This window comes from Oncorhynchus tshawytscha, linkage group LG08, assembly GCF_018296145.1.
Source record: "Oncorhynchus tshawytscha isolate Ot180627B linkage group LG08, Otsh_v2.0, whole genome shotgun sequence".
Classification (NCBI taxonomy): domain Eukaryota; kingdom Metazoa; phylum Chordata; class Actinopteri; order Salmoniformes; family Salmonidae; genus Oncorhynchus; species Oncorhynchus tshawytscha.
The window spans coordinates 83,393,912-83,421,320 of NC_056436.1; the positions used below are offsets into that span (position 1 = coordinate 83,393,912).

Sequence of the window (27,409 nt, forward strand, 5' to 3'; positions counted from 1 at the left end):
AACCCAAAAAAGGTTCTGGGACACTGTAAAGTCCATGGAGAATAAGAACACCTCCTCCCAGCTGCCCACTGCACTGAGGCTACGAAACACTGTCACCACCGATAAATCCACCATATTTGGGAATTTCAATAAGCATTTTTCGACAGCTGGCCATGCTTTCCATCTGGCTACCCCTACCCCGGTCAACAGCACTGCACCCCCCACAGCAGCTCCCCCAAGCTTCCCCATTTCTCCTTCACCCAAATCCAAATAGCTGATGTTATGAAAGAGCTCCAAAATCTGGATCCCTACAAATCAGCCGGCTACACAATCTGGACCCTCTCTTTCTAAAAATGATCTGCAGAAATTGTTGTTCAACCTCTCTTTCGTATCGTCTGAGATTCCCAAAGATTGGAAAGGTGCCGTGGTCATCCCCCTCTTCAAAGGGGGAGACACTCTAGACCCAAACTGTTACAGACCTATATCTATCCTACCCTGTCTTTCTAAGGTCTTCGAAAGCCAAGTTAACAAACAGATTACCGACCATTTCGAATCCCACCGTACCTTCTCCGCTATGCAATCTGGTTTCAGAGCTGGTCATGGGTGCACCTCAGCCACACTCAAGGTCCTAAATAATAACCGCCATCAATAAGAGACAATGCAGCCTTGTTCATCGACCTGGCCAAGGCTTTCGACTCTGTCAATCACCACATTCTTATCAGCAGACTCGATAGCCTTGGTTTCTCAAATGACTGCCTCGCTTGGTTCACCAACTACTTCTCAGATAGTGTTCAGTGTGTCAAATCAGAGGGCCTGTTGTTCGGACCTCTGTCAGTCTCTATGGGGGTGCCACAGGGTTCAATTCTCAGGCCGACTCTTTTCTCTGTATTCATCAGTGATGTTGCTCTTGCTGCTGGTGAGTCACTCATGCTGCCAAACATACCCTCGTAAAACTGACCATCCTACCGATCCTCGACTTTGGCGACGTCATTTACAAAATAGCTCCCAACACTCTGATCCTCAACTTCGGCGATGTCATTTACAAAATAGCCTCCAACACTCTACTCAACAAATTTGATGCAGTCTATCACAGTGCCATCCGTTTTGTCACCAAAGCCCCATTTAATACCATATAAAGCCCCGCCTTATCTCAGCTCACTGGTCACCATAGCAGCACCCACCCGCAGCACGCGCTCCAGCAAGTATATCTCACTGGTCATCCCCAAAGCCAATTTCTCCTTTGGCCGCCTTTCCTTCCAGTTCTCTGCTGCCAATGACTGGAACGAACTGCAAAAATCACTGAAGCTGGAGACTCAAATCTCCCTCACTAACTTTAAGCACCAGCTGTCAGAGCAGCTCACAGATCACTGCACACAGCCCATCTGTAAATAGCCCATCCAACTACCTCATCCCAATACTGTATTTATTTATTTATCTTGCTCCTTTGCACCCCAGTATCTCTACTTGCACATTCATCTTCTGCACATCAATCACTCCAGTGTCTAATTGCTATATTGTAATTACTTCGCCACCATGGCCTATTTATTGCCTTACCTCCCTTATCTTACCTCATTTGCACAAACTGTATATAAACTTTTTTATACTGTATTATTGACTGTATGTTTGTTTATTCCATGTGTAACTCTGTGTTGTTGTATGTGTCGAACTGCTTTGCTTTATCTTGGCCAGGTCGCAGTTGTAAATGAGAACTCGTTCTCAACTAGACTACCTGGTTAAATAAAGGTGAAATATACAGACCTAGAGAGAGATATAGATATGTTATAGAGACCTAGAGATACATAATGTTATAGAGACCTAGAGATACATACTGTTATAGAGACCTAGAGATACATACTGTTATAGAGACCTAGAGATACATACTGTTATAGAGACCTAGAGATACATACTGTTATAGAGACCTAGAGATACATACTGTTATAGAGACCTAGAGATACATACTGTTATAGAGACCTAGAGATACATACTGTTATACAGACCTAGAGATACAGACTGTTATACAGACCTACTGTTATACAGACCTAGAGATACATACTGTTATACAGACCTAGAGATACATACTGTTATACAGACCTACTGTTATACAGACCTAGAGATACATACTGTTATACAGACCTAGAGATACAGACTGTTATACAGACCTAGAGATACATACTGTTATACAGACCTAGAGATACATACTGTTATACAGACCTAGAGATACATACTGTTATACAGACCTACTGTTATACAGACCTAGAGATACATACTGTTATACAGACCTAGAGATACAGACTGTTATAGAGACCTAGAGATACAGACTGTTATACAGACCTAGAGATACATACTGTTATACAGACCTACTGTTATACAGACCTAGAGATACATACTGTTATACAGACCTAGAGATACATACTGTTATACAGACCTAGAGATACATACTGTTATACAGACCTACTGTTATACAGACCTAGAGATACATACTGTTATACAGACCTAGAGATACAGACTGTTATACAGACCTAGAGATACATACTGTTATACAGACCTAGAGATACATACTGTTATACAGACCTAGAGATACATACTGTTATACAGACCTAGAGATACAGACTGTTATACAGACCTAGAGATACATACTGTTATACAGACCTAGAGATACATAATGTTATACAGACCTAGAGATACATACTGTTATACAGACCTAGAGATACAGACTGTTATAGAGACCTAGAGATACAGACTGTTATACAGACCTAGAGATACATACTGTTATACAGACCTACTGTTATACAGACCTAGAGATACATACTGTTATACAGACCTAGAGATACATACTGTTATACAGACCTAGAGATACAGACTGTTATACAGACCTACTGTTATACAGACCTAGAGATACATACTGTTATACAGACCTAGAGATACAGACTGTTATACAGACCTAGAGATACATAATGTTATAGAGACCTAGAGATACATACTGTTATACAGACCTAGAGATACATACTGTTATACAGACCTAGAGATACAGACTGTTATAGAGACCTAGAGATACATACTGTTATACAGACCTAGAGATACATACTGTTATACAGACCTAGAGATACATACTGTTATACAGACCTAGAGATACAGACTGTTATACAGACCTAGAGATACATACTGTTATACAGACCTAGAGATACATAATGTTATACAGACCTAGAGATACATAATGTTATAGAGACCTAGAGATACATAATGTTATAGAGACCTTGAGATAAATACTGTTATACAGACCAACTGTTATACAGACCTAAAGATACATACTGTTATACAGACTTATAACCCAACAACATCATTACGTGACTTATAACACAACACCTCTCATCCTCTTGTTCCCTCTACTCCCATTCCCTCTCCTCCCATCCCCTCTCCTCTCATCCCCTCTCCTCTCATCCCACCCCCTCTCCTCCCACCCCCCTCTCCTCCCACCCCCTCTCCTCCCACCCCCCTCTCCTCTCCTCTCCTCCCCTCTCCTCTCAACCCCTCTCCTCCCATCTCCTCTCCTCCCATCCCATCCCATCCCCTCTCATCCTCTCATCCTCTTAACCTCTCTCCTCTTTCCTTGCCTCCTCTCTACTTCCCTCCTCTCCCCTTACCTCATCGCCCTTGTCTCCTTTCCCCTTGCCTCCATTCTAACCTAATTGTATTGGAGGAGAAGGTCCGAGGTCTTGAGGAGAGAGGATGAGAGTAATTGAAAGAGGATGAATTGAGACAGAGCATCCGGTTTGCGTCCCAAATGGCCCTATGGGCCCTGGACAAAAGTGGTGGACTATGTAGGGAACAGGGTGCTAATTGGGACCCATTCCAAGCGACTGTGGGCACATGAAAGCAGAGAAAAACACAAAGCATTATGGAAGGAGAGCAGGGCTGCTTTAGACACAGGCTTTGATGCTGCAACATAAAAGAGGTGTGTGTGTTAGTGTGTGTGTAAGTGTGAGTGTATGTGTGTTTGAGATCCATTATGTAAACAGGGAACTAATCAATCCAACTAATCAATCCTACAGTACTTCAATTACCCTACAGCATTACAGTAAACAACACTACCCTACAGTATTACAGTAAACAACATTACCCCGCAGTATTACAGTAAACAACACTACCCCGCAGTATTACAGTAAACAACACTACCCTACAGTATTACACTAAACAAAACTACCCTACAGTATTACAGTAAACAACACTACCGTACAGTATTACAGTAAACAACACTACCCTGCAGTATTACAGTAAACAACACTACCCCGCAGTATTACAGTAAACAACACTACCCTGCAGTATTACAGTAAACACTAACCTACAGTATTACAGTAAACAACACTACCCTACAGTATTACAGTAAACAACACTACCCTGCAGTGTTACAGTAAACAACACTACCCTACAATATTACAGTAAACACTACCCTACAGTATTACAGGAAACAACACTACCCTACAGTATTACAGTAAACACTACCCTACAGTATTACAGGAAACAACACTACCCTACAGTATTACAGTAAACAACACTACCCTACAGTATTACAGTAAACAACACTACCCTGCAGTATTAGAGTAAACAACACTACCCTGCAGTATTACAGTAAACAACACTACCCTACAGTACTAGAGTAAACAACACTACCCTAGAGTATTACAGTAAACAACACTACCCTACAGTAAACACTACCCTACAGTATTACAGTAAACAACACTACCCTACAGTAAACAACACTACCCTACAGTATTAGAGTAAACAACACCACCCTACAGTATTGCAGTAAACAACACTACCCTACAGTATTGCAGTAAACAACACTACCCTACAGTATTGCAGTAAACAACACTACCCTACAGTATTACAGTAAACAACACTACCCTACAGTATTACAGTAAACAACACTACCCTGCAGTATTACAGTAAACAACACTACCCTGCAGTATTACAGTAAACAACACTACCCCGCAGTATTACAGTTAACAACACTACCCTGCAGTATTACAGTAAACAACACTACCCTGCAGTATTACAGTAAACAACACTACCCCAATATTACAGAAAACAACACCATACAGTATTACAGGAAACAACACTACCCTACAGTATTACAGTAAACAACACTACCCTGCAGTATTACAGTAAACAACACTACCCTGCAGTATTACAGTAAACAACACTACCCTACAGTACTACAGTAAACAACACTACCCTACAGTACTACAGTAAACACTACCCTACAGTACTACAGTAAACAACACTACCCTACAGTATTACAGTAAACAACACTACCCTACAGTAAACAACACTACCCTACAGTAAACAACACCACCCTACAGTAAACAACACTACCCTGCAGTATTACAGTAAACAACACTACCCTGTAGGATTACAGTAAACAACACTACCATACAGTATTACAGGAAACAACACTACCCTACAGTATTACAGTAAACAACACTACCCTGCAGTATTAGAGTAAACAACACTACCCTGCAGTATTAGAGTAAACAACACTACCCTGCAGTATTACAGTAAACAACACTACCCTGCAGTATTACAGTAAACAACACTACCCTACAGTATTACAGTAAACAACACAACCCTACAGTAAACAACACTACCCTACAGTATTACAGTAAACAACACTACCCTACAGTACTACAGTAAACAACACTACCCTACAGTAAACAACACTACCCTACAGTATTACAGTAAACAACACTACCCCGCAGTATTACAGTAAAAAACACTACCCTACAGTATTACACTAAACAACACTACCCTACAGTATTACAGTAAACAACACTACCCTACAGTATTACAGTAAACAACACTACCCTGCAGTATTACAGTAAACAACACTACCCCGCAGTATTACAGTAAACAACATTACCCCGCAGTATTACAGTAAACAACACTACCCTACAGTATTACAGTAAACAACACTACCCTACAGTATTACAGTAAACACTAACCTACAGTATTACAGTAAACACTACCCTACAGTATTACAGTAAACAACACTACCCTGCAGTGTTACAGTAAACAACACTACCCTACAATATTACAGTAAACACTACCCTACAGTATTACAGGAAACAACACTACCCTACAGTATTACAGTAAACAACACTAACCTACAGTATTACAGTAAACAACACTACCCTGCAGTATTAGAGTAAACAACACTACCCTGCAGTATTACAGTAAACAACACTACCCTACAGTATTACAGTAAACAACACTACCCTACAGTATTACAGTAAACAACACTACCCTACAGTAAACACTTACAGTAAACAGTAACAACCTACAGTAAACAACACTACCCTACAGTATTACAGTAAACAACACTACCCTACAGTATTGCAGTAAACAACACTTACAGTAAACAACACTACCCTACAGTATTGCTAAACAGTACCCTACAGTAAAGTAAACAACACTACCCTACAGTATTACAGTAAACAACACTACCCTACAGTATTACAGTAAACAACACTACCCTACAGTATTACAGTAAACAACAGTAAACAACACTACCCTACAGTATTACAGTAAACAACACTACCCTACAGTATTACAGTAAACAACACTACCCTACAGTATTACAGTAAACAACACTACCCTACAGTATTACAGTAAACAACACTACCCTACAGTATTACAGTAAACAACACTACCCTACAGTAAACAACACTACCCTACAGTATTACAGTAAACAACACTACCCTACAGTACTACAGTAAACAACACTACCCTACAGTATTACAGTAAACAACACTACCCTACAGTATTACAGTAAACAACACTACCCTACAGTATTACAGTAAACAACACTACCCTATTACAGTAAACAACACTACCCTATTACAGTAAACAACACTACCCTATTACAGTAAACAACACTGCCCTACAGTATTACAGTAAACAACACTACCCTACAGTATTACAGTAAACAACACTACCCTGCAGTATTACAGTAAACAACACTACCCTACAGTAAACAACACTTACAGTAAACAACACTACAGTAAACAACACTACCCTACAGTATTACAGTAAACAACACTACCCTACAGTATTACAGTAAACAACACTACCCTACAGTATTACAGTAAACAACACTACCCTACAGTATTACAGTAAACAACACTACCCTACAGTATTACAGTAAACAACACTACCCTACAGTATTACAGTAAACAACACTACCCTACAGTATTACAGTAAACAACACTACCCTACAGTATTACAGTAAACAACACTACCCTACAGTATTACAGTAAACAACACTACCCTACAGTATTACAGTAAACAACACTACCCTGCAGTATTACAGTAAACAACACTACCCTACAGTATTACAGTAAACAACACTACCCTACAGTATTACAGTAAACAACACTACCCTACAGTATTACAGTAAACAACACTACCCTACAGTATTACAGTAAACAACACTACCCTACAGTAAACAACACTACCCTACAGTATTACAGTAAACAACACTACCCTACAGTATTACAGTAAACAACACTACCCTACAGTATTACAGTAAACAACACTACCCTACAGTATTACAGTAAACAACACTACCCTACAGTATTACAGTAAACAACACTACCCTACAGTATTACAGTAAACAACACTACCCTACAGTATTACAGTAAACAACACTACCCTACAGTATTACAGTAAACAACACTACCCTACAGTATTACAGTAAACAACACTACCCTACAGTAAACAACACTACCCTACAGTATTACAGTAAACAACACTACCCTACAGTATTACAGTAAACAACACTACCCTACAGTATTACAGTAAACAACACTACCCTACAGTATTACAGTAAACAACACTACCCTACAGTATTACAGTAAACAACACTACCCTACAGTATTACAGTAAACAACACTACCCTACAGTATTACAGTAAACAACACTACCCTGCAGTATTACAGTAAACAACACTACCCTGCAGTATTACAGTAAACAACACTACCCTGCAGTATTACAGTAAACAACACTACCCTACAGTATTACAGTAAACACTACCCTACAGTACCCTACAGTAAAGTAAACAACACTACCCTACAGTATTACAGTAAACAACACTACCCTACAGTATTACAGTAAACAACACTACCCTACAGTATTACAGTAAACAACACTACCCTCCAGTATTACAGTAAACAACACTACCCTGCAGTATTACAGTAAACACTACCCTACAGTACTACAGTAAACAACACTACCCTACAGTATTACAGTAAACAACACTGCCCTGCAGTATTACAGTAAACAACACTACCCTGCAGTATTACAGTAAACAACACTACCCTACAGTATTACAGTAAACAACACTACCCTACAGTATTACAGTAAACAACACTACCCTACAGTATTACAGTAAACAACACTACCCTACAGTATTACAGTAAACAACACTACCCTACAGTATTACAGTAAACAACACTACCCTACAGTATTACAGTAAACAACACTACCCTACAGTATTACAGTAAACAACACTACCCTACAGTATTACAGTAAACAACACTACCCTACAGTATTACAGTAAACACTACCCCGCAGTATTACAGTAAACAACATTACCCCGCAGTATTACAGTAAACAACACTACCCTACAGTATTACAGTAAACAACACTACCCTACAGTATTACAGTAAACACTAACCTACAGTATTACAGTAAACAACACTACCCTACAGTAAACAACACTACCCTGCACAGTAAACAACACTACCCTACAGTAAACAACACTACCCTACAGTATTACAGTAAACAACACTACCCTACAGTACTACAGTAAACAACACTACCCTGCAGTATTACAGTAAACAACATTACCCTGCAATATTACAGTAAACAACATTACCCCGCAGTATTACAGTAAACAACACTACCCAACAGTATTACAGTAAACAACACTACCCTGCAGTATTACAGTAAACAACACTACCCTGCAGTATTACAGTAAACACTACCCTACAGTACTACAGTAAACAACACTACCCTACAGTATTACAGTAAACAACACTACCCTGCAGTATTAGAGTAAACAACACTACCCTGCAGTATTAGAGTAAACAACACTACCCTGCAGTATTACAGTAAACAACACTACCCTACAGTATTACAGTAAACAACACTACCCTACAGTATTACAGTAAACACTACCCTACAGTATTACAGTAAACACACTACCCTACAGTATTACAGTAAACAACACTACCCTACAGTAAACAACACTACCCTACAGTATTACAGTAAACAACACTACCCTACAGTATTACAGTAAACAACACTACCCTGCAGTATTACAGTAAACAACACTACCCTACAGTATTACAGTAAACAACACTACCCTACAGTACTACAGTAAACAACACTACCCTACAGTATTACAGTAAACAACACTGCCCTACAGTATTACAGTAAACAACACTACCCTACAGTATTACAGTAAACAACACTACCTTACAGTAAACAACACTACCCTACAGTATTACAGTAAACAACACTACCCTACAGTATTACAGTAAACAACACTACCCTGCAGTATTACAGTAAACAACACTGCCCTACAGTATTACAGTAAACAACACTACCCTACAGTATTACAGTAAACAACACTACCCTACAGTATTACAGTAAACAACACTACCCTACAGTATTACAGTAAACAACACTACCCTACAGTATTACAGTAAAAACAACACTACCCTACAGTATTACAGTAAACAACACTACCCTACAGTATTACAGTAAACAACACTACCCTACAGTATTACAGTAAACAACACTACCCTACAGTATTACAGTAAACAACACTACCCTACAGTATTACAGTAAACAACACTACCCTACAGTATTACAGTAAACAACACTACCCTACAGTATTACAGTAACAGTAAACAACACTACCCTACAGTATTACAGTAAACAACACTACCCTACAGTATTACAGTAAACAACACTACCCTGCAGTATTACAGTAAACAACACTACCCTACAGTATTACAGTAAACAACACTACCCTACAGTATTACAGTAAACAACACTACCCTATTACAGTAAACAACACTACCCTACAGTACAGTAAACAACACTACCCTACAGTAACAGTAAACACTACCCTACAGTATTACAGTAAACAACACTACCCTACAGTATTACAGTAAACAACACTACCCTACAGTATTACAGTAAACAACACTACCCTACAGTATTACAGTAAACAACACTACCCTACAGTATTACAGTAAACAACACTACCCTACAGTATTACAGTAAACAACACTACCCTACAGTATTACAGTAAACAACACTACCCTGCAGTATTACAGTAAACAACACTACCCTGCAGTATTACAGTAAACAACACTACCCTGCAGTATTACAGTAAACAACACTACCCTACAGTATTACAGTAAACAACACTACCCTACAGTATTACAGTAAACAACACTACCCTACAGTATTACAGTAAACAACACTACCCTACAGTATTACAGTAAACACTACCCTACAGTAAACAACACTACCCTACAGTATTACAGTAAACAACACTACCCTATTAGTAAACAACACTTACAGTAAACAACACTACCCTACAGTATTACAGTAAACAACACTACCCTACAGTATTACAGTAAACAACACTACCCTACAGTAACAGTAAACAACACTACCCTACAGTATTACAGTAAACAACACTACCCTATTACAGTAAACAGTATTACAGTAAACAACACTACCCTACAGTATTACAGTAAACAACACTACCCTACAGTATTACAGTAAACAACACTACCCTACAGTACTACAGTAAACAACACTACCCTACAGTATTACAGTAAACAACACTACCCTACAGTATTACAGTAAACAACACTACCCTACAGTATTACAGTAAACAACACTACCCTATTACAGTAAACAACACTACCCTGCAGTATTACAGTAAACAACACTACCCTACAGTATTACAGTAAACACTACCCTACAGTATTACAGTAAACACTACCCTACAGTATTACAGTAAACAACACTACCCTACAGTATTACAGTAAACAACACTACCCTACAGTAAACAACACTACCCTACAGTATTACAGTAAACAACACTACCCTATAGTATTACAGTAAACAACACTACCCTCCAGTATTACAGTAAACAACACTACCCTGCAGTATTACAGTAAACACTACCCTACAGTACTACAGTAAACAACACTACCCTACAGTATTACAGTAAACAACACTACCCTGCAGTATTACAGTAAACAACACTACCCTACAGTATTACAGTAAACAACACTACCCTACAGTATTACAGTAAACAACACTACCCTACAGTATTACAGAAAACAACACTATACAGTATTACAGTAAACAACACTACCCTACAGTATTACAGTAAACAACACTACCCTGCAGTATTACAGTAAACAACACTACCCTACAGTATTACAGTAAACAACACTACCCTGCAGTATTACAGTAAACAACATTACCCTGCAGTATTACAGTAAACAACATTACCACGCAGTATTACAGTAAACACTACCCAACAGTATTACAGTAAACAACACTAACCTACAGTATTACAGTAAACAACACTACCCTACAGTACTACATTACACAACACTACCCTACAGTATTACAGTAAACACTACCCTACAATACTACAGTAAACAACACTACCCTACAGTAAACAACACTACCCTACAGTATTACAGTAAACACTACCCTATAGTATTACAGTAAACAACACTACCCTCCAGTATTACAGTAAACAACACTACCCTGCAGTATTACAGTAAACAACACTACCCTACAGTATTACAGTAAACAACACTACCCTACAGTATTACAGTAAACAACACTACCCTACAGTATTACAGTAAACAACACTACCCTGCAGTATTACAGTAAACAACACTACCCTGCAGTATTACAGTAAACAACACTACCCTACAGTATTACAGTAAACAACACTACCCTACAGTATTACAGTAAACAACACTACCCTACAGTATTACAGTAAACAACACTACCCTACAGTAAACAACACTACCCTACAGTATTACAGTAAACAACACTACCCTACAGTATTACAGGAAACAACACTACAGTATTACAGTAAACAACACTACCCTACAGTATTACAGTAAACAACACTACCCTACAGTAAACAACTACAGTATTACAGTAAACAACACTACCCTACAGTATTACAGTAAACAACACTACCCTACAGTAAACAGTAAACAACACTACCCTACAGTATTACAGTAAACAACACTACCCTACAGTATTACAGTAAACAACACTACCCTACAGTACAGTAAACAACACTACCCTACAGTAAACAACACTACCCTGCAGTATTACAGTAAACAACACTACCCTACAGTATTACAGTAAACACTACCCTACAGTATTACAGTAAACAACACTACCCTGCAGTATTACAGTAAACAACACTACCCTGCAGTGTTACAGTAAACAACACTACACTGCAGTGTTACAGTAAACAACACTACACTGCAGTGTTACAGTAAACAACACTACCCTGCAGTATTACAGTAAACAACACTACCCTGCAGTGTTACAGTAAACAACACTACACTGCAGTGTTACAGTAAACAACACTACCCTACAGTATTACAGTAAACAACACTACCCTGCAGTATTACAGTAAACAACACTACCCTACAGTATTACAGTAAACAACACTACCCTGCAGTATTACAGTAAACAACACTACCCTACAGTATTACAGTAAACAACACTAAACAGTATTACAGTACACAACACTACCCTACAGTATTACAGTAAACACACTACCCTACAGTAAACAACACTTACAGTAAACAACACTACCCTATAGTATTACAGTAAACAACACTACCCTCCAGTATTACAGTAAACAACACTACCCTGCAGTATTACAGTAAACAACACTACCCTACAGTATTACAGTAAACAACACTACCCTACAGTAAACAACACTACCCTACCCTACAGTAAACAACACTACCCTACAGTATTACAGTAAACAACACTACCCTGCATATTACAGTAAACAGTAACACTACCCTGCAGTATTACAGTAAACAACACTACCCTACAGTATTACAGTAAACAACACTACCCTACAGTATTACAGTAAACAACACTACCCTATTACAGTAAACAACACTACCCTACAGTATTACAGTAAACAACACTACCCTGCAGTATTACAGTAAACAACACTACCCTGCAGTATTACAGTAAACAACACTACCCTACAGTATTACAGTAAACAACACTACCCTACAGTATTACAGTAAACAACACTACCCTACAGTAAACAACACTACCCTACAGTATTACAGTAAACAACACTACCCTACAGTACTACAGTAAACAACACGACCCTACAGTAAACAACACTACCTTGCAGTATTACAGTAAACAACACTACCCTACAGTATTACAGTAAACAACACTACCCTACAGTAAACAACACTACCCTACAGTATTACAGTAAACAACACTACCCTACAGTATTACAGTAAACAACACTACCCTACAGTATTACAGTAAACAACACTACCCTACAGTAAACAACACTACCCTACAGTATTACAGTAAACAACACTACCCTACAGTACTACAGTAAACAACACTACCCTACAGTATTACAGTAAACAACACTACCCTACAGTATTACAGTAAACAACACTACCCTGCAGTATTACAGTAAACAACATTACCCTGCAGTATTACAGTAAACAACATTACCACGCAGTATTACAGTAAACACTACCCAACAGTATTACAGTAAACAACACTAACCTACAGTATTACAGTAAACAACACTACCCTACAGTACTACATTACACAACACTACCCTACAGTATTACAGTAAACACTACCCTACAATACTACAGTAAACAACACTACCCTACAGTAAACAACACTACCCTACAGTATTACAGTAAACAACACTACCCTGCAGTATTACAGTAAACAACACTACCCTGCAGTATTACAGTAAACACTACCCTACAGTACTACAGTAAACAACACTACCCTACAGTATTACAGTAAACAACACTACCCTGCAGTATTACAGTAAACAACACTACCCTACAGTATTACAGTAAACAACACTACCCTACAGTATTACAGTAAACAACACTACCCTACAGTATTACAGTAAACAACACTACCCTACAGTATTACAGTAAACAACACTACCCTACAGTATTACAGTAAACAACACTACCCTACAGTATTACAGGAAACAACACTACCCTACAGTATTACAGTAAACAACACTACCCTACAGTATTACAGTAAACAACACTACCCTGCAGTATTACAGTAAACAACACAACCCTGCAGTATTACAGTAAACAACACTACCCTACAGTACTACAGTAAACAACACTACGCTACAGTAAACACTACCCTACAGTATTACAGTAAACAACACTACCCTACAGTAAACAACACTACCCTACAGTAAACAACACCACCCTACAGTAAACAACACTACCCTACAGTATTACAGTAAACAACACTACCCTGCAGTGTTACAGTAAACAACACTACCCTGCAGTGTTACAGTAAACAACACTACCCTGCAGTGTTACAGTAAACAACACTACCCTGCAGTGTTACAGTAAACAACACTACCCTGCAGTGTTACAGTAAACAACACTACCCTGCAGTGTTACAGTAAACAACACTACCCTGCAGTGTTACAGTAAACAACACTACCCTGCAGTGTTACAGTAAACAACACTACCCTACAGTATTACAGTAAACAACACTACCCTGCAGTATTACAGTAAACAACACTACCCTGCAGTATTACAGTAAACAACACTACCCTGCAGTATTACAGTAAACAACACTACCCTGCAGTATTACAGTAAACAACACTACCCTACAGTATTACAGTACCCTACAGTATTACAGTAAACAACACTACCCTACAGTTACAGTAAACAACACTACCCTACAGTAAACAACACTACCCTACAGTATTACAGTAAACAACACTACCCTACAGTATTACAGTAAACAACACTACCCTACAGTATTACAGTAAACAACACTACCCTACAGTAAACAACACTTACAGTATTACAGTAAACACTACCCTACAGTATTACAGTAAACAACACAAATCAAATTTATTTATATAGCCCTTCGTACAGTATTCTCAGTAAACAACCCACTACCCCAAACAGCAAGCAATGCAGGTTACAGTAAAAACAACAAAACCTAGGAAGAAACCTACAGTATTACAGTGGCCAAACTGTGCCGGTGGAATTATAACAGAACATGGCCAAGATGTTCAAATGTTCATAAATGACCAGCATGGTCGATTAATAAGGCAGAACAGTTGAAACAGTAAACAACAATACCCTACAGTATTACAGTAAACAACACTACCCTACAGTAAACACTTACAGTATTACAGTAAACAACACTACCCTACAGTATTACAGTAAACAACACTACCCTACAGTAAACAACACTACCCTGCAGTATTACAGTAAACAACACTACCCTACAGTATTACAGTAAACAACACTACCCTACAGTATTACAGTAAACAACACTACCCTACAGTATTACAGTAAACAACACTACCCTACAGTATTACAGTAAACAACACTACCCTACAGTATTACAGTAAACAACACTTACAGTAAACAACACTACCCTACAGTATTACAGTAAACAACACTACCCTACAGTACTACAGTAAACAACACTACCCTACAGTATTACAGTAAACAACACTACCCTACAGTATTACAGTAAACAACACTACCCTGCAGTATTACAGTAAACAACACTACCCTGCAGTATTACAGTAAACAACACTACCCTGCAGTATTACAGTAAACAACACTACCCTGCAGTATTACAGTAAACAACACTTACCCTATTACAGTAAACAACACTACCCTACAGTATTACAGTAAACAACACTACCCTACAGTATTACAGTAAACAACACTACCCTACAGTACTACAGTAAACAACACTACCCTACAGTATTACAGTAAACAACACTACCCTACAGTATTACAGTAAACAACACTACCCTACAGTATTACAGTAAACAACACTACCCTACAGTATTACAGTAAACAACACTTACAGTAAACAACACTACCCTACAGTATTACAGTAAACAACACTACCCTGCAGTATTACAGTAAACAACACTACCCTGCAGTATTACAGTAAACAACACTACCCTGCAGTATTACAGTAAACACTACCCTACAGTACTACAGTAAACAACACTACCCTACAGTATTACAGTAAACAACACTACCCTGCAGTATTACAGTAAACAACACTACCCTGCAGTATTACAGTAAACAACACTACCCTACAGTATTACAGTAAACAACACTACCTTACAGTAAACAACACTACCCTACAGTATTACAGTAAACAACACTACCCTACAGTATTACAGTAAACAACACTACCCTACAGTATTACAGTAAACAACACTACCCTACAGTATTACAGTAAACAACACTACCCTACAGTATTACAGGAAACAACACTACCCTACAGTATTACAGGAAACAACACTACCCTACAGTATTACAGTAAACAACACTACCCTGCAGTATTACAGTAAACAACACTACCCTGCAGTATTACAGTAAACAACACTACCCTGCAGTATTACAGTAAACAACACTACCCTACAGTATTACAGTAAACAACACTACCCTACAGTATTACAGTAAACAACACTACCCTACAGTAAACAACACTACCCTACAGTATTACAGTAAACAACACTACCCTACAGTAAACAACACTACCCTGCAGTATTACAGTAAACAACACTACCCTGCAGTATTACAGTAAACAACACTACCCTGCAGTGTTACAGTAAACAACACTACCCTGCAGTGTTACAGTAAACAACACTACCCTGTAAACAGTACCCTACAGTAAAAACAACACTACCCTGCAGTGTTACAGTAAACAACACTACCCTGCAGTGTTACAGTAAACAACACTACCCTGCAGTGTTACAGTAAACAACACTACCCTACAGTATTACAGTAAACAACACTACCCTACAGTATTACAGTAAACAACACTACCCTGCAGTATTACAGTAAACAACACTACCCTACAGTATTACAGTAAACAACACTACCCTGCAGTATTACAGTAAACAACACTACCCTGCAGTATTACAGTAAACAACACTACCCTAAGTAAACAACACTACCCTACAGTATTACAGTAAACAACACTACCCTACAGTATTACAGTAAACAACACTACCCTACAGTATTACAGTAAACAACACTACCCTACAGTATTACAGTAAACAACACTACCCTACAGTATTACAGTAAACAACACTACCCCTGTATTACAGTAAACAACACTACCCTACAGTATTACAGTAAACAACACTACCCTACAGTATTACAGTAAACAACACTACCCTACAGTATTACAGTAAACAACACTTACAGTAAACAACACTACCCTACAGTATTACAGTAAACAACACTACCCTACAGTATTACAGTAAACAACACTACCCTGTGCCACTACCCTAGTATTACAGTAAACAACACTACCCTACAGTATTACAGTAAACAACACAACACTACCCTACAGTATTACAGTAAACAACACTACCCTACAGTATTACAGTAAACAACACTACCCTGCAGTATTACAGTAAACAACACTACCCTACAGTATTACAGTAAACAACACTACCCTGCAGTATTACAGTAAACAACACTACCCTGCAGTATTACAGTAAACAACACTACCCTGCAGTATTACAGTAAACAACACTACCCTACAGTATTACAGTAAACAACACTACCCTACAGTATTACAGTAAACAACACTACCCTACAGTATTACAGTACAGTATTACAGTAAACACTACCCTACAGTACTACAGTAAACAACACTACCCTACAGTAAACAACACTACCCTACAGTATTACAGTAAACAACACTACCCTCCAGTATTACAGTAAACAACACTACCCTGCAGTATTACAGTAAACAACACTACCCTACAGTACTACAGTAAACAACACTACCCTACAGTAAACAACACTACAGTAAACAACACTACCCTAGTATTACAGTAAACAACACTACCCTACAGTATTACAGTAAACAACACTACCCTACAGTATTACAGTAAACAACACTACCCTACAGTATTACAGTAAACAACACTACCCTACAGTATTACAGTAAACAACACTACCCTACAGTATTACAGTAAACAACACTACCCTGCAGTATTACAGTAAACAACACTACAACCCCTGCAGTATTACAGTAAACAACACTACCCTACAGTATTACAGTAAACAACACTACCCTACAGTATTACAGTAAACAACACTACCCTACCTACAGTAAACAACACTACCCTACAGTATTACAGTAAACAACACTACCCTACAGTATTACAGTAAACAACACTACCCTGCAGTAAACAACACTACCCTTGCAGTATTACAGTAAACAACACTACCCTACAGTATTACAGTAAACAACACTACCCTACAGTATTACAGTAAACAACACTACCCTACAGTAAACAACACTACCCTACAGTATTACAGTAAACAACACTACCCTACAGTATTACAGTAAACAACACTACCCTACAGTAAACAACACTGCCCTACAGTAAAAACAACACTACCCTACAGTATTACAGTAAACAACACTACCAGTATTACAGTAAACAACACTACCCTACAGTAACAGTAAACAACACTACCCTACAGTATTACAGTAAACAACACTACCCTGCAGTATTACAGTAAACAACACTACCCTGCAGTATTACAGTAAACAACACTACCCTACAGTATTACAGTAAACAACACAGTAAACAACACTACCCTAGTATTACAGTAAACAACACTACCCTACAGTACTACATTACACAACACTACCCTACAGTATTACAGTAAACACTACCCTACAATACTACAGTAAACAACACTACCCTACAGTAAACAACACTACCCTACAGTATTACAGTAAACAACACTACCCTGCAGTATTACAGTAAACAACACTACCCTACAGTATTACAGTAAACACTACCCTACAGTATTACAGTAAACAACACTACCCTACAGTATTACAGTAAACAACACTACCCTACAGTATTACAGTAAACAACACTACCCTACAGTATTACAGTAAACAACACTACCCTACAGTATTACAGTAAACAACACTACCCTACAGTATTACAGTAAACAACACTACCCTACAGTATTACAGTAAACAACACTACCCTACAGTATTGCAGTAAACAACACTACCCTACAGTATTGCAGTAAACAACACTACCCTACAGTATTACAGGAAACAACACTACCCTACAGTATTACAGTAACAACACTACCCTGCAGTTTACAGTAAACAACACTACCCTGCAGTATTACAGTAAACAACACTACCCTACAGTATTACAGTAAACAACACTACCCTAAACAGTACAGTACAGTAAACAGTAAACAACACTACCCTACAGTAAACAACACTTACAGTAAACAACACTACCCTACAGTACAGTAAACAACACTACCCTACAGTATTACAGTAAACAACACTACCCTGCAGTGTTACAGTAAACACTACCCTGCAGTGTTACAGTAAACAACACTACCCTGCAGTGTTACAGTAAACAACACTACCCTGCAGTGTTACAGTAAACAACACTACCCTGCAGTGTTACAGTAAACAACACTACCCTGCAGTGTTACAGTAAACAACACTACCCTGCAGTGTTACAGTAAACAACACTACCCTGCAGTGTTACAGTAAACAACACTACCCTACAGTATTACAGTAAACAACACTACCCTACAGTATTACAGTAAACAACACTACCCTACAGTATTACAGTAAACAACACTACCCTGCAGTATTACAGTAAACAACACTACCCTGCAGTATTACAGTAAACAACACTACCCTACAGTATTACAGTAAACAACACTACCCTACAGTATTACAGTAAACAACACTACACAGTAAACAACACTACCCTACAGTATTACAGTAAACAACACTACCCTACAGTAAACAACACTACCCTACAGTATTACAGTAAACAACACTACCCTACAGTACTACAGTAAACAACACTACCCTACAGTACTACAGTAAACAACACTACCCTGCAGAATTACAGTAAACAACACTACCCTACAGTATTACAGTAAATCAAATCAAAATCAAATTTATTTATATAGCCCTTCGTACATCAGCTGATATCTCAAAGTGCTGTACAGAAACCCAGCCTAAAACCCCAAACAGCAAGCAATGCAGGTGTAGAAGCACGGTGGCTAGGAAAAACTCCCCAGAAAGGCCAAAACCTAGGAAGAAACCTAGAGAGGAACCAGGCTATGTGGGGTGGCCAGTCCTCTTCTGGCTGTGCCGGGTGGAGATTATAACAGAACATGGCCAAGATGTTCAAATGTTCATAAATGACCAGCATGGTCGAATAATAATAAGGCAGAACAGTTGAAACTGGAGTAAACAACAATACCCTACAGTATTACAGTAAACAACACTACCCTACAGTACTACAGTAAACAACACGACCCTACAGTAAACAACACTACCTTGCAGTATTACAGTAAACAACACTACCCTACAGTATTACAGTAAACAACACTACCCTACAGTAAACAACACTACCCTACAGTACTACAGTAAACAACACTACCCTACAGTACTACAGTAAACAACACTACCCTACAGTATTACAGTAAACACTACCCTACAGTAAACAACACTACCCTACAGTATTACAGTAAACAACACTACCCTACAGTACTACAGTAAACAACACTACCCTACAGTAAACAACACTACCCTACAGTATTACAGTAAACAACACTACCCTACAGTATTACAGTAAACAACACTACCCTACAGTATTACAGTAAACAACACTACCCTATTACAGTAAACAACACTACCCTATTACAGTAAACAACACTACCCTATTACAGTAAACAACACTACCCTATTACAGTAAACAACACTACCCTGCAGTATTACAGTAAACAACACTGCCCTACAGTATTACAGTAAACAACACTACCCTACAGTATTACAGTAAACAACACTACCCTACAGTAAACAACACTACCCTACAGTATTACAGTAAACAACACTACCCTACAGTATTACAGTAAACAACACTACCCTACAGTATTACAGTAAACAACACTACCCTACAGTATTACAGTAAACAACACTACCCTGCAGTATTACAGTAAACAACACTACCCTACAGTATTACAGTAAACAACACTACCCTACAGTATTACAGTAAACAACACTACCCTACAGTATTACAGTAAACAACACTACCCTACAGTATTACAGTAAACAACACTACCCTACAGTACTACAGTAAACAACACTACGCTACAGTAAACACTACCCTACAGTATTACAGTAAACAACACTACCCTACAGTAAACAACACCACCCTACAGTAAACAACACTACCCTACAGTATTGCAGTAAACAACACTACCCTGCAGTGTTACAGTAAACAACACTACCCTGCAGTGTTACAGTAAACAACACTACCCTGCAGTGTTACAGTAAACAACACTACCCTACAGTAAACAGTAAACACTACCCTACAGTATTACAGTAAACAACACTACCCTACAGTAAACAACACTACCCTAGTATTACAGTAAACAACACTACCCTGCAGTATTACAGTAAACAACACTACCCTGCAGTAACAGTAAACACTACCCTGCAGTATTACAGTAAACAACACTACCCTGCAGTGTTACAGTAAACAACACTACCCTGCAGTGTTACAGTAAACAACACTACCCTGCAGTGTTACAGTAAACAACACTACCCTGCAGTGTTACAGTAAACAACACTACCCTGCAGTGTTACAGTAAACAACACTATGCTGCAGTATTACAGTAAACAACACTACCCTACAGTATTACAGTAAACAACACTACGCTACAGTATTACAGTAAACAACACTACCCTACAGTAAACAACACTACCCTACAGTATTACAGTAAACAACACTACCCTACAGTACTACAGTAAACAACACGACCCTGCAGTAAACAACACTACCTTGCAGTATTACAGTAAACAACACTACCCTACAGTATTACAGTAAACACACTACCCTACAGTAAACAACACTGCCCTACAGTATTACAGTAAACAACACTACCCTACAGTATTACAGTAAACAACACTACCCTATTACAGTAAACAACACTACCCTGCAGTATTACAGTAAACAACACTACCCTACAGTATTACAGTAAACAACACTGCCCTACAGTATTACAGTAAACAACACTACCCTACAGTATTACAGTAAACAACACTACCCTACAGTATTACAGTAAACACTACCCTGCAGTATTACAGTAAACAACACTACCCTACAGTATTACAGTAAACAACACTACCCTACAGTAAACAACACTACCCTACAGTATTACAGTAAACAACACTACCCTGCAGTATTACAGTAAACAACACTACCCTACAGTATTACAGTAAACAACTACCCCCTACAGTATTACAGTAAACAACACTACCCTACAGTATTACAGTAAACAACACTACCCTACAGTATTACAGTAAACAACACTACCCTACAGTAAACACTACCCTGCAGTATTACAGTAAACAACACTACCCTGCAGTATTACAGTAAACAACACTACCCTGCAGTATTACAGTAAACAACACTACCCTACAGTATTACAGTAAACAACACTACCCTACAGTACTACAGTAAACAACACTACCCTACAGTATTACAGTAAACACTACCCTACAGTATTACAGTAAACAACTACCCTACAGTATTACAGTAAACAACACTACCCTGCAGTATTACAGTAAACAACACTACCCTGCAGTATTACAGTAAACAACACTACCCTACAGTATTACAGTAAACAACACTACCCTACAGTATTACAGTAAACAACACTACCCTACAGTATTACAGTAAACAACACTACCCTACAGTATTACAGTAAACAACACTACCCTACAGTAAACAACACTACCCTACAGTATTACAGTAAACAACACTACCCTGCAGTATTACAGTAAACAACACTACCCTGCAGTATTACAGTAAACAACATTACCCTGCAGTATTACAGTAAACAACACTACCCTGCAGTATTACAGTAAACAACACTACCCAACAGTATTACAGTAAACAACACTACCCTACAGTATTACAGTAAACAACACTACCCTACAGTATTACAGTAAACAACACTACCCTACAGTATTACAGTAAACAACACTACCCTCCAGTATTACAGTAAACAACACTACCCTACAGTATTACAGGAAACAACACTACCCTACAGTATTACAGTAAACAACACTACCCTGCAGTATTACAGTAAACAACACTACCCTGCAGTATTACAGTAAACACTACCCTGCAGTATTACAGTAAACAACACTACCCTACAGTACTACAGTAAACAACACTACCCTACAGTATTACAGTAAACAACACTACCCTACAGTAAACACTACCCTACAGTATTACAGTAAACAACACTACCCTACAGTAAACAACACTACCCTACAGTATTGCAGTAAACAACACTACCCTGCAGTGTTACAGTAAACAACACTACCCTGCAGTGTTACAGTAAACACTACCCTGCAGTGTTACAGTAAACACTACCCTGCAGTGTTACAGTAAACAACACTACCCTGCAGTGTTACAGTAAACAACACTACCCTGCAGTGTTACAGTAAACAACACTACCCTGCAGTGTTACAGTAAACAACACTACCATGCACAGTTTACAGTAAACAACACTACCCTGCAGTGTTACAGTAAACAACACTACCCTGCAGTATTACAGTAAACAACACTACCCTACAGTATTACAGTAAACAACACTACGCTACAGTATTACAGTAAACAACACTACCCTACAGTAAACAACACTACCCTACAGTATTACAGTAAACAACACTACCCTACAGTACTACAGTAAACAACACGACCCTACAGTAAACAACACTACCTTGCAGTATTACAGTAAACAACACTACCCTACAGTATTACAGTAAACAACACTACCCTACAGTAAACAACACTACCCTACAGTACTACAGTAAACAACACTACCCTACAGTACTACAGTAAACAACACTACCCTACAGTATTACAGTAAACACTACCCTACAGTATTACAGTAAACAACACTACCCTACAGTATTACAGTAAACAACACTACCCTACAGTATTACAGTAAATAACACTACCCTGCAGTATTACAGTAAACAACACTACCTTGCAGTATTACAGTAAACAACACTAACCTGCAGTATTACAGTAAACAACACTACCCTACAGTAAACACTACCCTACAGTAGTACAGTAAACACTACCCTGCAGTATTACAGTAAACAACATTACCCCGTATTATTACAGTAAACAACACTACCCCAGTATTACAGTAAACAACACTACCATACAGTATTACAGTAAACAACACTACCCTACAGTATTACAGTAAACAACACTACCCTACAGTAAACACTACCCTGCAGTATTACAGTAAACAACACTACCCTACAGTATTAGAGTAAACAACACTACCCTACAGTATTAGAGTAAACAACACTACCCTGCAGTGTTACAGTAAACAACACTGCCCTACAGTATTACAGTAAACAACACTGCCCTACTGTAAACTACAGTAACAGTAAACAACACTGTCCTACAGTACTACAGTAAACAACACTACCCTACAGTACTACAAAACAACACTAAACAACACTTCCCTACAGTATTACAGTAAACAACACTACCCTGCAGTATTACAGTAAACAACACTACCCTGCAGTATTACAGTAAACAACACTACCCTACAGTATTACAGTAAACAACACTACCCTACAGTAAACAACACTACCCTACAGTATTACAGTAAACAACACTACCCTACAGTACTACAGTAAACAACACTACCCTACAGTAAACAACACTACCCTACAGTATTACAGTAAACACTACCCCACAGTATTACAGTAAACACAACCCTACAGTACTACAGTAAACACTACCCTACAGTACTACAGTAAACACTACCCTACAGTATTACAGTAAACAGCACTAGATTACAGTAAACAACACTAACCTACAGTATACAACACTAACATACAGTAAACACTACCCTACAGTACTACAGTAAACAACACTACCCTACAGTACTACAGTAAACACTACCCTACAGTATTACAGTAAACAGCACTACATTACAGTAAACAACTTTACCCTACAGTATTACAGTAAACAACATTACCCTACAGTGTACTGCAGTAAACAATACTACATACTGTAGTTAGTTGTCATGACGATAAATGCTGACGTTATGGATTCATTTTGTGTACCATCTCTGGTAACAGTTGGATGGTTATAGCTGCACATCACCATGGGGCTGTAGCCAGGCCTGAATCCTGAAACTCTGTGTAGATGGAGCCTCTAATAGCTAGCTAAACATCCCTCCAGCTGTAATGAGCCATTCTAAATAGTTATTCTGAGTTATCAAACTCCTCAGCCAGGCTATCTCAGGTGCAGAGACAGAGAACAGGCCTACTGACTGGGTACTCACTCAGATGAGATGTGACATTTGTCTGCATTCCAAATGACACCCTATTCCCTATATTAGTGCATTACTTTTGACCAGGGACCGTATAGGGAATAAGGTGCCATTTGGAACACAGACAGCGGGGTGAACAGGCAGTGGCTCGGGTGGTTGGTGTCCTTGATGATCTTTATGGCCTTCCTGTAGCATCGGTATGGTGGTGCAATGCTCTAATCTCAGGCCTCACACTAACATTCATAGATTGTGATAATAACAGTATCAACATTCTGTCCCGAGGAAGACTGGTGCAACGAATTAACATTCTGTCCTGAGGCAGACTGGTGCAATGAACCAACATTCTGTCCTGATTCAGACTGGTGCACTGAATCAACATTCTGTCCTGATGCAGACTGGTGCAACGAATCAACATTCTGTCCTGAGGCAGACTGGTGCAACGAATCAACATTCTGTCCTGAGGCAGACTGGTGCAATGAATCAACATTCTGTCCTGAGGCAGACTGGTGCAATGAACCAACATTCTGTCCTGAGGCAGACTGGTGCAATGAACCAACATTCTGTCCTGAGGCAGACTGGTGCCAACATTGTGTCCTGAAGACTGGTGCAATGAACCAACATTCTGTCCTGAGGCAGACTGGTGCAATGAACCAACATTCTGTCCTGATGCAGACTGGTGCAATGAATCCACATTCTGTCCTGAGGCAGACTGGTGCAATGAATCAACATTCTGTCCTGAGGCAGACTGGTGCAATGAATCAACATTCTGTCCTGAGGCAGACTGGTGCAACGAACCAACATTCTGTCCTGAGGCAGACTGGTGCAATGAACCAACATTCTGTCCTGATGCAGACTGGTGCAACGAATCAACATTCTGTCCTGAGGCAGACTGGTGCAATGAACCAACATTCTGTCCTGAGGCAGACTGGTGCAATGAATCAACATTCTGTCCTGAGGCAGACTGGTGCAACGAATCAACATTCTGTCCTGAGGCAGACTGGTGCAATGAACCAACATTCTGTCCTGAGGCAGACTGGTGCAACGAATCAGCATTCAGTCCTGAGGCAGACAGACTGGTGCAACGAATCAGCATTCAGTCCTGAGGCAGACAGACTGGTGCAATGAACCAACATTCTGTCTTGAGGCAGACTGGTGAAATGAACCAACATTCTGTCCTGAGGCAGACTGGTGCTATGAACCAAAACAGCAGATTTCTTTTCATCTGTTATCTTTTTATTGTGAGCAGCTGTGGGAGAGATAAAGAGTAATGGGGAGATAGATAGAAAAACAGAACCCACAGAGCCCCAGGACAGATACACAATTACACCCAACCAAATCTTGAGAAAACAAAAAAGATAATTACTTGACACATTGGAAAGAATTAACAGAAAAACAGAGCAAAGTAGAATGCTTATTGTCCCTAAACAGAGAGTACACAGCGGCAGAATACCTGACCACTGTGACTGACCCAAAGCTTTAACTATGTACAGACTCAGTGAGGATAGCCTTGCTATTGAGAAAGGCCGCCGTAGGCAGACCTGGCTCTCAAGAGAAGACAGGCTATGTGCACACTGCCCACAAAATGAGGTGGAAACTGAGCTGCACTTCCTAACCTACTGCCCAATGTATGACCATATTAGAGA

General features: G+C 38.9%; 1 protein-coding gene across 3 annotated transcripts in view; it reads right to left on the reverse strand.

Annotated features, from left to right (window-relative positions):
* The window catches only part of LOC112257051 (probable E3 ubiquitin-protein ligase MID2), a 213,253-nt gene that overhangs the window by 19,900 nt on the left and 165,944 nt on the right, over window positions 1-27,409 (reverse strand). The window lies entirely within an intron of this gene.